Source organism: Oncorhynchus mykiss, chromosome 3 (genome assembly GCF_013265735.2).
Source record: "Oncorhynchus mykiss isolate Arlee chromosome 3, USDA_OmykA_1.1, whole genome shotgun sequence".
In the NCBI taxonomy this organism is placed as follows: domain Eukaryota; kingdom Metazoa; phylum Chordata; class Actinopteri; order Salmoniformes; family Salmonidae; genus Oncorhynchus; species Oncorhynchus mykiss.
The window spans coordinates 2352505-2369675 of record NC_048567.1 but is presented as its reverse complement, the minus strand read 5'-3'; the positions used below and the strand labels follow the sequence as shown (position 1 = coordinate 2369675).

The 17171-nt window shown below is 43.3% G+C and overlaps 1 long non-coding RNA gene across 1 annotated transcript in view; it reads left to right on the top strand.

The window, feature by feature from the left end:
- Positions 1–15393, top strand: part of LOC118944775 — a 34017-nt gene extending 18624 nt beyond the window's left edge. Inside the window, exon 3 of the long non-coding RNA XR_005040075.1 lies at positions 14901–15393. This is a non-coding gene — a long non-coding RNA (uncharacterized LOC118944775). The remainder of the gene's footprint in view (positions 1–14900) is intronic.
- Positions 15394–17171: the final 1778 nt, after the last annotated feature.

Below are 17171 nucleotides of genomic sequence, written 5' to 3'. Positions count from 1 at the left end.
CCACCTTGTCAACGTCTTGAATATATTTCCTATTCATTTTGCATCTAATTTCATGTACGTTTTCATGGAAAACAAGGATATTTGTAAGCGACCCCAAACTTTTGAATGGTAGTGTATATTATCATAAATACTATAGGACAGATATCACATAGTAGATTTAGAATCAGTAAACTGTTCCAAATTCGCTTCAAAATATTCCTAAGAAACTGCTTTGGTATATGCAGTTGAAGTCGGAAGTTTACGTACACTTAGGTTGGAGTCATTAAAACTCGTTTTTCAACCACTCCACAAATTTCTTGTTAACAAACTATAGTTTTGGCAAGTTGGTTAGGACATCTACTTTGTGCATGACACAAGTAATTTGTCCAGCAATAGTCTACAGGCAGATTTTTTAACTTATAATTCACTGTATCACAATTCCAGTGGGTCAGAAGTTTACATACACTAAGTTGACCGTGCCTTTAAACAACTTGGAAAATTCAAAAAAGTGATGTCATGGCTTTAGAAGCTTTTGATAGGCGAATTGGTGTACCCGTGGATGTATTTCAAGGCCTAACTTCAAACTCAGTGCCTCATTTCTTGATATCATGGGAAAATCAAAAGAAATCAGCCAAAACCTCAGAAAAAAAATTGTAGACCCCCACAAGTCTGGTTCATCCTTGGGAGCAATTTCCAAATGCCTGAAGGTTCCATGTTCATCTGTACAAACAATAGTACGCAAGTATAAACACCATGGGACCACGCAGCCGTCATACCTCTCAGGAAGGAGACGCGTTCTGTCTCCTAGAGATGAACAGACTTTGTTGTGAGAAGTGTAAATCATTCCCAGAACAACAGCATAGGACCTTGTGAAGATGCTGGAGGAAACAGGTACAAAAGTATCCACAGTAAAACGAGTCCTATATCGACATAACCTGAAAGGTCGCTCAGCAAGGAAGAAGCCACTGCTCCAAAACCTCCATAAAAAAAGCCTGACTACGGTTTGCAACTTCACATGGGGACAAAGATCGTACTTTTTGGAGAAGTGTCCTCTGGTCTGATGAAACAAAAATAGAACTGTTTGGCCATAATGACCATCGTTATGGTTGGAGGAAAAAGGGTGAGGCTTGCAAGCCGAAGAACACCATCCCAACCGTGAATCAACTTCTTGGTGTCCCTCAGTTAAATTAGTTTATTTTTGGGGTACAGTGGTGTGAGTGGATATTGTGTGAATGTTTTACAGTGTATTTTGTACAGTAGAGCTATAAAGTCAGTGTCTCAAATCCCCACATAAAGTGTCTATTGGTCTCCTGAGGAGCAGACCCTATGAGTATGTCAAACTAGCTGCCTGCCCATTGCAGGGGCCAAGCTGTTCTCTCTAACAATGTTACAGGGCAAGAAAATCATCAGCTTTCAATCCTGTTTTGATATGACAGGCTATTTTATGGTACACCCAAAATACATTTGGTACCAATTCATCCCAGGGTCTACATATACTGTCACTCTCTCGCAGTGATGTAAAGTACTTCAGTAAAAATACTTTGGAATAAAAAAAATTGTTAAAAAGTGTTGGACCATGCCCCTGCCTGTCTGTAAATTAAAAAAACAGTGTTGGACCATGCCCCTGCCTGTCTGTAAATTAAAAAACAGTGTTGGACCATGCCCCTGCCTGTGTGTAAATTAAAAAAACAGTGTTGGACCATGCCCCTGCCTGTCTGTAAATTAAAAAAACAGTGTTGGACCATGCCCTGCCTGTCTGTAAATTAAAAAACAGTGTTGGACCATGCCCCTGCCTGTCTGTAAATTAAAAAAACAGTGTTGGACCATGCCCCTGCCTGTCTGTAAATTAAAAAACAGTGTTGAACCATGCCCCTGCCTGTCTGTAAATTAAAAAACAGTGTTGGACCATGCCCCTGCCTGTCTGTAAATTAAAAAACAGTGTTGAACCATGCCCCTGCCTGTCTGTAAATTAAAAAAACAAGAATGTGGTGCCGTTTGGTTTGCTTTATGTAAGGAATTGTTGTTGTTGTTGTAGATTTATACTTTTACTTTTACTTTTGATACTTAAATATATTTTACCAATTACATTTACTTTAGACTTTTACTCAACTAGTATTTTACTGGGTGACTTTAACTTTTTAAAAATGGGGTGCTTTTTCCACCACTGCTCTCTCCTCACTGCTAGAGAGAGTCCAGTATGGGGGACGTGTAGGGTGGGGTAACAAATACAGATTTAGAATACATAGAAAACGTCATTTTGGATCCTGGATGCTGATTGGCTGAAACAGCATTCCAGACGTGTACATTGTGAACTGGAAAAGTACAACACAACAACAAAGCAAACTAAACATCTTGTTGCTTAGAAACCTGTATTGAAATAAGTTCCAGCGGACGGCAGTAGTGTCACACTTTGTGGTGGTGACATCACACGACAAGCAGCAGAGATGTCTGTAATCAGTCTCTACCTGCATTTACACACTTTATTAACCCATCATAGACCCACAGCAGAGATGTCTGTAATCAGTCTCTACCTGCATTTACACACTTTGTGGTGGTGACACCACACGACAAGCAGCAGAGATGTCTGTAATCAGTCTCTACCTGCATTTACACACTTTGTGGTGGTGACACCAAACAACAAGCAGCAGAGATGTCTGTAATCAGTCTCTACCTGCATTTACACACTTTACTAGCCCATCATAGACCCACAGCAGAGATGTCTGTAATCAGTCTCTACCTGCATTTACACACTTTACTAACCCATCATAGACCCACAGCAGAGATGTCTGTAATCAGTCTCTACCTGCATTTACACACTTTAGTAACCCATCATAGACCCACAGCAGTAAGAAAGTATTGTAAGATAATTATAAAGTCCCCCTCACTACTGGAAGAGACATTTATTTGTGTTATTCTGTAGTAGCAACAGTGTAGTATGATTAGGATTTAGGGTGTGCGTGTCATATTAAAGAAGAATTCACCCCTCTAGACTCATCTCTAGACTCATTTCCTACATACAGACCTCCAAAAGAAATGACCTTAAAGCAATCACTTAATTCCACCAACCTTAAGTTATTATGGCATCATCTTTATGCCACCATTTTTACAAGACTGTGTTTGCATTTCTTAATCAATCTCACAGTCAATCCCAGTTAATCCCACATGTTTCACCTTGGCAATTTTCAATGTCGTATCCCCTCAGTAGACAGACAGACAGACAGACAGACAGACAGACAGACAGACAGACAGACAGACAGACAGACAGACAGACAGACAGACAGACAGACAGACAGACAGACCAATTTAGTTCTATATGAATGACTTACTGGAAATTACTATACATTTTAAATCAAATGTATTTATATAGCCCTTCTTACATCAGCTGATATCTCAAAGTGCTGTACAGAAACCCAGCCTAAAACCCCAAACAGCAAGCAATGCAGGTGTAGAAGCACGGTAGGTACACTAAATGAATTCAGGCACATTATATCAAGACTGTTGAGTAATGTTTTTTATTTTAATCTGGTCTGTATGTCCTTTTAGTGTTTGGAACAATAAAGCAAGATTCTGCATGCAAATGCATCAAACAAGCAACTACGTCATGATGAATGGGATTGAATAGGTCACATATGTTAATAATCTTATGTACCCTGTCCCCTACATCATATTTGTGATGCAAATAGATACAATGACTCCGATAGGAATGCTGATGATCCAACAATCCACAGGACATTCAGTTGATTGGTTACGGTAAAACAGAATGTATTCACCGTTCTTTGCTATTAAAGATGTTAAGAGAGCTCAGCTCTGTTACTCCAGCATCTTATTCCCAATCAGTTAGTCAGTTAGATGTTCATTTCCTGTGAAAGTTTTAGAGATGTTGTTGATTGTGTTCTGTCTGTTTTCTCTCAGTATCTAATGGCTCTGAATCAGTGTGGCTGAAATCCCTGCTCGGAGACAAAAATGGAAATGCTCTCCCTGCAATCACAGCCTTTCATCCAGCCCACTAGGAAATATCGTGTCTATTAGCCATTAGCTGATCTGATATCCTGGTTTAGACAGCTCAGGCGTCTCTCTGTGTGGCTGTTTGGAGGGAGACTGAAGAGATTGCAGGCTTCGACCCATGTGTCTGTTGATTGACTCAAATCAACCAAACTGTGGCCCAGATCAGGCTGTCTGGAAACAGATGTCCATTGGTGATTGATTTGATTGGCTGTCTAATGCATTGCCAAATGTGTGTGAATGCTCCGGAAGAGTCAAGGAGTCATGTTACGATGTGTTTGTTAGAAACAGGCTGTAAAAATACGTTGACAGATGTAACAATGTGATGATGGATGTCAACATACTTCTTGGAGTGAAGATTAATTTAAGGAAATGATTCACCAATGAAATTATATATGATTATGTATATTTCTATTAAAAAAAAACGTCTTTATGAAAAATAGCAGCTTTGAAGTCCTTCAGAACATCATTTAGGCACATCTGTTAACTTTCAATAATATTCTGAAGGAATTTAATTTGTGTTTTGCAATAAGATTAAACAATCACGTGAAATACTTTGTTCTCAGAACAGGTAATGCTGTCCCGTATCCAAATTCCATAACGTTGTAGGTACACTAAGAACATGGTTTTGGAAGTGTTGTTAACTATGTAGCTAATCGTTCAAAAGGGAAATTCACACAGCTCCAAGTGGAAAGAAAACTTCATTCTGAAAGACTTATAGATGTAGCAGCATGTATTGGCTTGTGTCTCTAGTGCTGAAGAGAACAGGTCTGACAACAGAGAGAAACATGGCTGACGCCAGGCTCTCCCCCTCTGTCTGGTCTCCCAGTTCACAGCAGGTTAAAACACTACAGTACTAAACGCTCCAGGCTGCTCTCTCACGACACACTCTCACATTTTACAGCTCCGCTATGGTGTTTCAATTCATATCTGCACTGTTGTTTTGGCTCTTTGGACTAGATGTGCTTGTGTGTGTCTGGTGTGTGCGTTCTAATTCATGGATTTGTGGATTAACACACAGACACACCAGACACACACCAGACAAACACACACAGACACACACCATACACACACACACACACACAGACACACACAGACACACACCAGACAAACACACACAGACACATACCAGACAAACACACACAGACACACACCAGACACACACACAGACACACATCAGACACACACACAGACACACACCAGACACACACACACAGACACACACACAGACACACACAGACACACACACAGACACACACACGGCAGTATCCAGCGGCAGTGAGAGACCCAGGTCAGTCTGACAGAGACACACACACAGAGAGACACACCACACACACACACACACACACACACACACACAAACACACCACACACAGACACAGACACACACCAGACACACACAGAGACACACCAGACACACACACACAGGCACACACCAGACACACACAGAGACACACCAGACACACACCAGACACACACAGACACACAACAGACACACACAGACACACACCACACACACACCAGACACACACACGGCAGTGTCCAGCGGCAGTGAGAGACCCAGGTCAGTCTGACAGAGACAGTAGTTGATGTGCTCTGTGAGGGGCCTCACCTGAGCTGTGATCTAGCAGCCGTGATCACAGGGAGACAGCAGTGGAGTGAATTCCTCCTGTTTCACTTCAAATGCAGCAGAACAGTAAATCAGACAGGTAGACGACACCAGGCGGGCCACTCATCCACCGCTCCACTTCTGTCCCCTCTGGCTCAGGAAGCAAGTATGCCAACAATGTCACCTGACAACACTACTGGAGCCATTTTACCACTGTTGCATTTTACGGGATGGGTCAGGATGTGTGTGTGGCAGGTTAGTGTTTTTCATCAATGTTGTTGATGAAACATTCAATGAATGTTGTTCTGGAGGCAGCACTGCAGAGTGGTATCTAGCTGGCACAGCCACAAAGTCATAAAATCTGATTTTAGCCTAACCCTAACCACTCTGCTAACCCTAATGTCTAACCCGAACCACTCTGCTAACCCTAATGCCTAACACTAACCCGAACCACTCTGCTAACCCTAATGCCTAACCCTAACCACTCTGCTAACCCTAATGCCTAACACTAACCACTCTGCTAACCCTAATGACTAACCCTAACCACTCTGCTGACCCTAATGCCTAACACTAACCACTCTGCTAACCCTAATGACTAACCCTAACCACTCTGCTAACCCTAATGCCTAACCCGAACCACTCTGCTAACCCTAATGACTAACCCTAACCACTCTGCTAACCCTAATGCCTAACCCGAACCACTCTGCTAACCCTAATGCCTAACCCGAACCACTCCGCTAACCCTAATGCCTAACCCGAACCACTCTGCTAACCCTAATTCCTAACCCTAACCACTCTGCTAACCCTAATGCCTAACCACTCTGCTAGCCCTAATGCCTAACCACTCTGCTAACTCTAATGGCTAACCCTAACAAATCAAATCAAATCAAATGTATTTATATAGCCCTTCGTACATCAGCTGATATCTCAAAGTGCTGTACAGAAACCCAGCCTAAAACCCCAAACAGCAAGCAATGCAGGTGTAGAAGCACGGTGGCTAGGAAAAACTCCCTAGAAAGGCCAAAACCTAGGAAGAAACCTAGAGAGGAACCAGGCTATGTGGGGTGGCCAGTCCTCTTCTGGCTGTGCCGGGTGGAGATTATAACAGAACATGGCCAAGATGTTCAAATGTTCATAAATGACCAGCATGGTCGAATAATAATAAGGCAGAACAGTTGAAACTGGAGCAGCAGCACGGCCAGGTGGACTGGGGACAGCAAGGAGTCATCATGTCAGGTAGTCCTGTGGCATGGTCCTAGGGCTCAGGTCCTCCGAGAGAGAGAAGGAGAGAATTAGAGAACGCACACTTAGATTCACACAGGACACCGAATAGGACAGGAGAAGTACTCCAGATATAACAAACTGACCCTACCCCGACACATAAACTACTGCAGCATAAATACTGGAGGCTGAGACAGGATGGGTCAGGAGACACTGTGGCCCCATCCGAGGACACCCCCGGACAGGGCCAAACAGGAAGGATATAACCCCACCCACTTTGCCAAAGCACAGCCAAGGGGGGGGGGGGGGGGCGCCAACCCAGACAGGATGACCACTCTGCTGACCCTAATGCCTAACCCTAACCACTCTGCTAACCCTAATGCCTAACCCTAACCACTCTGCTAACCCTAATGCCTAACCCTAACCACTCTGCTAACCCTAATGCCTACCCACTCTGCTAACCCTAATGCCTAACCCTAACCACTCTTGATAACCCTAATGCCTAACACTAACCCTAACCACTCTGCTTACCCAAATGCCTAACCCTATAGCCTCATTGTTTTTTCATACATTTTTACAATATTAACTTTGCAGCTGGCACATCTAGGGAAAATAACTCTGTCCTGCCTCCAGGGCAAGACTCATAACAATAAATGTCAACCTGCTTGTGTGTGTTGTGTGTTTGGGCGTGCCTGTGTACATTTGTGTGTGTGTGTGTGTGTGTTTGGGCGTGCCTGTGTACGTGTGTGTGTGTGTGTGTGTGTGTGTGTGTGTGTGTGTGTGTGTGTTTGGGCGTGCCTGTGTACATGTGTGTGTGTGTGTGTGTGTGTGTGTGTGTGTATGTGTGTGTGTGTGTGTGTTTGGGCGTGCCTGTGTACATGTGTGTGTGTGTGCGTGTGTGTGTGTGTGTGCGTGCGTGTGCGTGTGTGTTTGTGGGCACGTGTGTGTTTGTGCGCACGTGTGTACCATTGCAGTGTTATCCACGGATTTCCCCGAAGACTACCGTAGAAACATCTGACTCACAGTTTTTGTGGCATACTGTGCATTATGCCAAAACAGAAGTTGAAAGACAATGATACGTTACATAGAAACACGTGATAACAGCAGCCGGAGAAGTTTAGGTTGATGAACATTTCACTCTGTATTAGCCCAGTGTACAGAACCACATCACCCCAAGTCTCACTATGAGATGAAGCTATCAGAGGAATCCTATCTGTGTGAGGGGTGTCTGTCTGTCTGTCGGGGGGGGGAATGGATCAGGCAAGGTCACAGTGCTATTTCAAGGCGTCTACTTTACATGGCCGCATAGGAAATGAAGCCCTTCAATCAAGCAGGATTGGGTGGCTGGACTATATGTGTAGACGAAACAGAGCACTGAGAGTAATGATAAAGTCATAAATCCATCAAACCAAGGGAAAAGTGAGTAGGGAATCTCATGGTCAGAACAATAGTATTTCTGAAATGGCTGCATATCAATGTGTCCATGTTCTTGAAAAGCAGGATTATTTGATACACTCACAATTAATGAGAAAAGGGAACGGGGGAAAATCTGTCTATATATTCCAACAAACAGATATTTATTCAAGACCACAACTAATGGTGGAGGGAATCACTACATCCTGTATATATTACACTATACAGTATATACAAAAGTATGTGGAAATCCCTTCAAATTAGTGGATTCGGCTATTTCAGCCACACCTGTTGCTGACAGTTGTATAAAATCAAGCACACAGCCATGCAATCTCCATAGACAAGCATTGGCAGTAGAATGGCCTTAAGGAAGAGCTCAGTGACTTTCAACGTGGCACCGTCATACGATGCCACATTTCCAAACAAGGCAGTTCGTAAAATTTCTGCGCTGCTAGAGCTGCCCTGGTCAACTGTAAGTGTTGTTATTGTGAAGTGGAAAGGTCTAGGAGCAACAACGACTCAGGTAGGCCACACAAGCTCACAGAACGACAGAGTGCTGAAGCTCGTATAAATGGTCTGTCCTTGGTTGCAACACTCACTACCGAGTTCCAAACTGCCTCTGGAAGCAAAATCAGCACAATAACTGTTCGTCAGGAGCTTCATGAAATGGGTTTCCATAGCCGAGCAGTGGCACACAAGCTTAAGATCACCAAACACAATGCCAAGCGTTGGCTGGAGTGGTGTAAAGCTCGCCACCATTGGACTCTGGAGCAGTGAAACGCATTCTCTGGAGTGATGAATCACGCTTCACCATCTGGCAGTCCGACGAACGAATCTGGGTTTGGCGGATGCCAGGATAACGCTACCTGCCCTAATGCATAGTTTGGTATAAAGTTTGGTGGAGGAGGAATAATGGTCTGGGGCTGTTTTTCATGGTTCGGGCTAGGCCCCTTAGTTCCATTGAAGGGAAATCTTAATGCTATGGCAAATAATGACATCTAGTCTAGAAGATTCTGTGCTTCCAACTTTGTGGCAAAAGTTTGGGGAAGGCCATTTCCTGTTTCAGCATGGCAATGCCCCCGTGCACAAAGCGAGGTCCATACGGAAATAGTTTGTCGAGATTGGTGTGGAAGAGCTTGACTGGCCTGCACAGAGCCCTGACCTCAACCTAACCGAACACCTTTAGAATGAATTGGAACGCCGACTACGAGCCAGGCCTAAACGCCCAACATCAGTGCCCGACCTCACTAATGCTCTTGTGGCTGAATAGCAGCAAGTCCCTGCAGCAACGTTCCAACATCTAGTGGAAAGACTCCTCAGAAGAGTGGAGGATGTTACAGCAGCAAAAGGGGGAACAACTCCATTTTAATGCCCATGATTTTGAAATTAGATGTTCGACAAGCAGGTGTCCACATACTTTTGGTCATGTGGTGTATTTTGTAAGATGTAAAAACCCCCTAGATGTTCCTAAGGAACAAACAAACCATGTACAGATGAAGACAGAAGTTTACATACACCTCAGCCAAATACATTTAAACTCAGTTTTTCACAATTCCTGACATTTAATCTTAGTAAAAAATTCCCTGTCTTAGGTCAGTTAGAATCACCACTTTATTTTAAGGATGTGAAATGTCAGAATAATAGTAGAGAGAATGATTTATTTCAGCTTTTATTTCTTTCATCACATTCCCAGTGGGTCAGAAGTTTACATACACTCAATTAGTATTTGGTAGTATTGCCTTTAAATAGTTTAACTTGGGTCAAAAGTTGCAGGTAGCCTTCCACAAGCTTACAACAATAAGTTGGGTGAATTTTGGCACATTCCTCCTGACAGAGCTGGTGTTATTGAGTCAGGTTTGTGGGCCTTCTTGCTCGCACACGCTTTTTCAGTTCTGACCACATATTTTCTATGGGATTGAGGTCAGGGCTTTGTGATGACCACTCCAATACCTTGACTTTGTTGTCCTTAAGCCATTTTCGCACAACTTTGGAAATATGCTTGGGGTCATTGTCCATTTGGAAGACCCATTTGTGACCAAGCTTTAACTTCCTGACTGATGTCTTGAGATGCTGCTTCAAAATATCCACATAATTTTCCCTACCTCATGAAGCCATCTATTTTGTGAAGTGCACCAGTCCCTCCAGCAGGAAAGCACCCCCACAACATGATGCTGCCACCACTGTGCTTCACGGTTGGGATGGTGTTCTTGCAAGCCTCCCCCTTTTTTCTCCAAACATAACGATGGTCATTATGGCCAAACAGTTTCATCAGACCAGAGGACATTTCTCCAAAAAGTATGATCTTTGTCCCCATGTGCAGTTGCAAACCATAGTCAGGCTTTTTTATGGCGGTTTTGGAGCAGTGGCTTCTTCCTTGCTGAGCGGCCTTTCAGGTTATGTCGATATAGGACTCGTTTTACTGTGGATATAGATACTTTTGTACCTGTTTCCTCCAGCATCTTCACAAGGTCCTTTGCTTTTCGCACCAAAGTACGTTCATCTCTAGGAGACAGAACGCGTCTCCTTCCTGAGAGGTATGACGGCTGCGTGGTCCCATGGTGTTTATACTTGCGTACTATTGTTTGTACAGATGAACATGGAACCTTCAGGCGTTTGGAAATTGCTCCCAATGATGAACCATTCTTGTGGAGGTCTGCAATTTATTTTTCTGAGGTCTCGGCTGATTTATTTGGATTTTTCCATGATGTCAAGCAAAGAGGCACTAAGAGGCACTAAGTTTGAAGGTAGGCCTTGAAATACATCCACAGGTACACCTCCAATTGACTCAAATTATGTCAATTAGCCTATCAGAAGCTTCTAAATCATTTTCAGGAATTTTCCAAGCTGTTTAAAGGCACAGTCAACTTAGTGTATCTAAACTTCTGACCCCACTGGAATTGTGATACAGTGAATTATAAGTGAAATAATCTGTCTGTAAACAATTGTTGGAAAAATTACTTGTATCATGCACAAAGTAGATGTCCTAACCAACTTGCCAAAACTATCGTTTGTTAACAAGAAATTTGTGTCGTGGTTGAAAAATGAGTTTCAATGACTCTAACCTAAGTGTATGGAAACTTCCGACTTCAACTGTACATCTGAGAAATATCAATCTGCCTATTCATACAACTAAATTTGACCATTATAATGGCCGTGCCTCAACATAGTTATTTCCCTAATAGTGCCTTCCCACTCGGCATATACATCAGTTTAACGTCTTTTGCATGTTGGTTCAACATCATTTCATTGAAATGACGTGGGAAACAATGTTGACGTGGAAACAACCCCAGTGGGTTGATCCTACATGTAAGCTTTTGTTTTCTATAGAGCAATTCATCTTTTTAGCATTTCTGCCTGACCATAAGAATGTTAATCACTGGCTATGATAAAACAATTTATCTATCCCTTGTTTTAGGTATTCAAAACTCTCCATTGTATTTGATATTTTAATAGAATCCGCTTTAGCTGTTGCCAAGGCAACCACTACTCTTCCTGGTGTTTAAAATATATGTAAAACACAATACATATATGTGTAAAGATCCTTGACACTGTGTACGTCTGCTACCCAACAAAGTATATATCCAGAGATATTAATACCCAAGAGGTGGATACATTTTTTCTGAATCATTTCTCAAAAGTTTGTGTTTATCTGAGTAGGAGCCAGGAACCCAATGCACCAGTGCTTTAACAATCAATACATTATTTTATGTGCAAAAAGTCTAAACTATCTATGATCTTTGACCCCTCCGTATTATGAAAGAGCTTTAAACAAATGAAAGCCACAGCAGAAAGAGAAGCCACCATGCAGCCAGTCAGTGAAATACCAATTGATAAAAGTGAAGAAGTAGCCTGAGCCGCCGCTCTGTGCTCGGCTCTCTGACGGGGAGGGCCAGTGGAAAATCTGTGCTGACCCCCTCATCCCAGTGCTCATCTATCTCTCACTACTGTCCACTGATAGATTCTCCACCGTTGATTTATGGGAGAAGAGAATGTCACAGTGGAATGGGCTTTTGATAAAATTGTTCAAGAGATTCTGGGCAATAAATCCTGATCTTTACATTCAGGTCGCGAGCTACTTTCACATTCTCCTGCCATCAATACAAGCCCGCCAGACATGACAACTAATCCATAACTTTACAATATTCTCCGGCCGTTTAGGAGAACACTAACATTTCTATTTAACACGGGAAGGAAAAAAGCAAGTCACTCTTTTATGTGTCAAACGGTATGGGTTATAGAGGGTATGGGTTATAGAGGGTATGGGGTTATAGAGGGTATGGGTTATAGAGGGTATGGGTTATAAAGGGTATGGGGTTATAGAGGGTGTGGGGTTATAGAGGGTATGGGGTTATAGAGGGTATGGGTTATAGAGGGTATGGGTTATAGAGGGTATGGGTTATAGAGGGTATGGGTTATAGAGGGTATGGGTTATAGAGGGTATGGGTTATAGAGGGTATGGGTTATAGAGGGTATGGGTTATAGAGGGTATGGGTTATAGAGGGTATGGGGTTATAGAGGGTATGGGTTATAGAGGGTATGGGTTATAGAGGGTATGGGGTTATAGAGGGTATGGGTTATAGAGGGTATGGGTTATAGAGGGTATGAGTTATAGAGGGTATGGGTTATAAAGGGTATGGGTTATAGAGGGTATGGGTTATAGAGGGTATGGGGTTATAGAGGGTATGGGGTTATAGAGGGTATGGGTTATAGAGGGTATGGGGTTATAGAGGGTATGGGTTATAGAGGGTATGGGGTTATAGAGGGTATGGGGTTATAGAGGGTATGGGTTATAGAGGGTATGAGTTATAGAGGGTATGGGTTATAAAGGGTATGGGTTATAGAGGGTATGGGTTATAGAGGGTATGGGGTTATAGAGGGTATGGGTTATAGAGGGTATGGGTTATAGAGGGTATGGGGTTATAGAGTGTATGGAGTTATGGAGGGTATGGGTTATAGAGGGTATGGGGTTATAGAGGGTATGGGTTATAGAGGGTATGGGTTATAGAGGGTGTGGGGTTATATAGGGTATGGGGTTATAGAGGGTATGTCTGGAAGATAGAGAGCAATTGTTGTCCCTCACATTCAGACATGTATTGTGTGACCACTGCAGTATGTCATGTCAGCCAGCTATATAGGTTATAGAGGGTATGGGTTATACAGTGTCAGCCAGCTATATAGGTTATAGAGGGTATGGGTTAGACAGTGTCAGCCAGCTATATAGGTTATAGAGAGTATGGGTTATACAGTGTCAGCCAGCTATATAGGTTATAGAGGGTATGGGCTATACAGTGTCAGCCAGCTATATAGGTTATAGAGGGTATGGGCTATACAGTGTCAGCCAGCTATATAGTTTATAGAGGGTATGGGCTATACAGTGTCAGCCAGCTATATAGGTTATAGAGGGTATGGGCTATACAGTGTCAGTCAGCTATATAGGTTATAGAGGGTATGGGTTATACAGTGTCAGCCAGCTATATAGGTTATAGAGGGTATGGGTTATACAGTGTCAGCCAGCTATATAGGTTATAGAGGGTATGGGTTATACAGTGTCAGCCAGCTATATAGGTTATAGAGGGTATGGGCTATACAGTGTCAGCCAGCTATATAGGTTATAGAGGGTATGGGCTATACAGTGTCAGCCAGCTATATAGGTTATAGAGGGTATGGGTTATACAGTGTCAGCCATCTATATAGGTTATAGAGGGTATGGGTTATACAGTGTCAGCCAGCTATATAGGTTATAGAGGGTATGGGCTATACAGTGTCAGCCAGCTATATAGAGTAGTGGAAAGTATTCACACTGAATACAGATACATTTATCTACATGGGGGGGTTAAATATATTATTATCAAAATAATTATCCCAATTCATGAAAATCCTGGAATTTTATAGAATACAATATTTACATTAGAAGCTATTCTCAATGTTTTTCTAAACAAAACACCAACTCATGGTAGTAAGAATGACTAGCATCTGGAATCTCTGGTCAAACACACCTTGATTGAGTCTGCCCAGATTGCACCCTAATCTCTACCTAGTGCACTACTTTTGACCGGAGCCATAAGGGCCCTGGTAAAAAGTAGTGCACTGCATAGGGAATAGAGTTGGCATTTGGGAGGCATAACTCCTGATGGAGTGCTTCTGACAGGAACTTGTCAGTCAGCAGTGTGGCGCCAGGAAGGGGGAGTGATTCAGCAAGCCTGCCGCGCCGTTGTCTCTTTGGTCTCAGTCTTTACCACATAGCTAAGAGGAAAACAATGAGGCCTGTTGCTCAGTACAGGTGTTTTACACAGGAGATGACTTGTAAAAACACATTTCCTCTGAGAGAGATGTAGGGACGATTGACTCACATAAAAGGAGCCTGTAGCTTTCTGTAATAACTCAGAGAGAGAGAGAGAATCCAGAGAGATCCCGGTGTGGCCTGGCCGCCTGCCCAGAGAGTGATTGAAATCATAACACGGTTTAATTTGTCCTGCAGAAATGTCCTCACACAGGTGAATATAACCCCCCCCCCCCCCCCCCCCCCCCCCCCCCCCCCCCCCCCCCCCCCTGACAGTGTTTGCGGTGGTGTAATCCATTGTTGCCCAGTAGATAAACATCAGACAGCACAGTAACCTCAGATTGACAAAGGCAAACAAGAAGCCACTTAGCAGGAAATGTTTTTTTGTTGTTGAAGGACTGCAGTGGAGATCAGATTGAAGAGGGGGAAGAGAGGAAAGAAAATACCCGAAGATGAGGTAAAGTAGCACCGAAGACCAATGTTGGCACAAGAAGAGGAAGGAGACAGAGGGTACGTCCCTAATGGAACCCTATTCCCTATAAAGTGGATTACTTTTAACAAAAGCCATATGGGTCCTGGTCAAAAGTTGTGCACTACATAGGGAATAGGGTGCCATTTGGGATGCCGAGTAGCTAGGAGGCTACAAACAGACCATGAAGCAGCTAGCTAAGGATTACTGAGTCTGTGTTTCAGATTAAGGCCTGAAGACCAACAAGTGTTAAACAAAGACAGCAGGGACAGGAAGAGGAAATGAAATGTTTACAGTGAAGGAGAGGAGGGGTGGCAGAGGATAGTGATAACTGACGGAGGACCAGACTTCCTCTGCTACTGTCACTGGAGGTTAGAGATGTTCTCAGAGAACTGGTGTCATTGGTGGAGAAATAAAAATGACAAGCTGTGATCTTTCTCCTTTTTTTCTCTGTCTCTCTCTCTCTCTCTCTCTCTCTCTCTCTCTCTCTCTGTCTCTCTCTCTGTCTCTCTCTCTCTGTCTCTCTCTGTCTCTCTCTCTCTCGCTTTCTCTCTCTCTCTCGCTTTCTCTCTCTCTCTTTCACTGTCACGTTCTCTCTCTTTCTCTCTCTCTCTCACTTTCTCTCTCTCTCTCTGTCTCTCTCTCTCTCTCTCTCGCTTTCTCTCTCTCTCTCTTTTACTGTCGCTTTCTCACTCTCTCTTTCTCACTCTCTCTCTCTCTCGCTTTCTCTCACTCTCTCACTCTTTCACTGTCACTTACTCTCTCTCTCTTTCTCTCTCTCTCTCGCTTTCTCTCTCTCTCTCTCTATCGCTTTCTCTCACTCTCTCTCTCTCTTTCACTGTCACTTACTCTCTCTTTCTCTTTCTCACTCTCTCTCGTTCACTCTCGCTTTCTCTTTCTCTCTTTCTCTCTTGCGAGCGCTCTCTCTGTCAGTTGATTTGCTCTGTGTGTGCTTTAGAACCAACCCCCCTACCAACCCCCCCAAAAAACAGTTATTTCAATTCAATACACTATTCCTACAAACAATTGGCTGTTTCTTCACTATAAAATTCTAACAAAATCTCCCCCAGGTGTCAATAATGCTTATGTTGTTGCTGCTGAGAGATTGAAGGAGAATGTGTTTTTCCATACCTGCGTTTTATGGAACTCACTTATTTTTAATTGGATCCACATAAATTGTAATGTCAGCTACATTCATGCTACTGTCTATGTTGACTACAACACTGAAAGGTTAAAGGGTGGCTGTAATGTCAGCTACATTCATGCTACTGTCTATGTTGACTACAACACTGAAAGGTTAAAGGGTGGCTGTAATGTCAGCTACATTTATGCTACTGTCTATGTTGGCTACAACACTGAAAGGTTAAAGGGTGGCTGTAATGTCAGCTACCTTCATGCTACTGTCTATGTTGGCTACAACACTGAAAGGTTAAAGGGTGGCTGTAATGTCAGCTACATTCATGCTACTGTCTATGTTGACTACAATACTGAAAGGTTAAAGGGTAGTCTACAATGCACATGCATAACACACTGTTGAATTATTTACATCACTTGTCACACAGCGCTGGTGTGATTTCTGAGGAACGGTGTTGCTCCTATTATCCTGGCCCTTGTGTGTGGGGGGGTGAGACATTGTCTGCATCCCAAATTGAACCCTATTCCCTACGGGCCCTGGTCCAAAGTAGTGCACTATATAGAAGGAATAGGAGGTCATTTGGGACGTAGGCATTTTCCTCAGAGATGAGCTGCTCTCCTGATTCCTAGGGGTCGGGGTGGGCAGGGAGAAAAACTCTTATGTTAATGTAATCTTCCTTGGTCCATCGCCATGGATACACCGACTGTGGATGGAGAGAGTAAAGACACTGCAGTGGCTTGTTCCCCCATCTTTATAATGACAGCGTGGGGAGCAGAGGACAGATGTTCCCAGCACCTCATCATTTCATAGTCCCACCTCTCCATATCTAACAGCATAAATTTGCTCCATTTGCATGACAGGATTTGTAACAGGGTGAATCAGTTGTCAGACTCGATTAAACATTACACCAGAGTGCTATCATAATCAGCCCTAGTCTAATGAGCGCGGCGGCGTGGCCGGACGGGCGCACAGCAGTGTGTGTGTGGATCAGGGGGTGGTTGCATGTGGGATTCATTCTGAGGTGATGCTTGTCGTGACAGAGAGAGAGAATCTCCCCTGGGAA